The sequence below is a fragment of the Terrapene carolina genome, unplaced genomic scaffold (genome assembly GCF_002925995.2).
Source record: "Terrapene carolina triunguis isolate 2854851 unplaced genomic scaffold, T_m_triunguis-2.0 Scaffold101, whole genome shotgun sequence".
NCBI lineage: Eukaryota > Metazoa > Chordata > Testudines > Emydidae > Terrapene > Terrapene triunguis.
In genome coordinates this window covers 7,801-8,210 of record NW_020664452.1, presented here as the reverse complement: position 1 = coordinate 8,210, position 410 = coordinate 7,801, and positions in this window count along the sequence as shown.

Genomic DNA, 410 nt, shown 5'->3' with positions numbered 1-410 from the left:
GCACCCCTAGCTAGCCCTGCCTGCACCCCCTCCCGGCACACACCCTTAGCTAGCCCTTCCTGCCTGCACCCCCTCCCGGCATGCACCCCTAGCTAGCCCTGCCTGCCTGCACCTCCTCCCGGCACGCACCCCTAGCTAGCCCGGCCTGCCTGCCTGCACCTCCTCCCAGCACGCACCCCTAGCTAGCCCTGCCTGCCTGCCCCCCCCCCCGGCCCCCCCCCTGGGCTGCCCCCCCGCCCACACACAGCCCCTAGCTATTCCCTGCCTGCCTGCTGAGCTGCCCCCTGCCTGTGCACACCCCCTAGCTACCCCTTTCCCTACATGCTGAGCTACACCCCTCTCTGCACCCTGAGCTATATCCCTCCCTAGCTACCACCTGCCTGTATCTGAGCTACATCCCTCCCAGCACA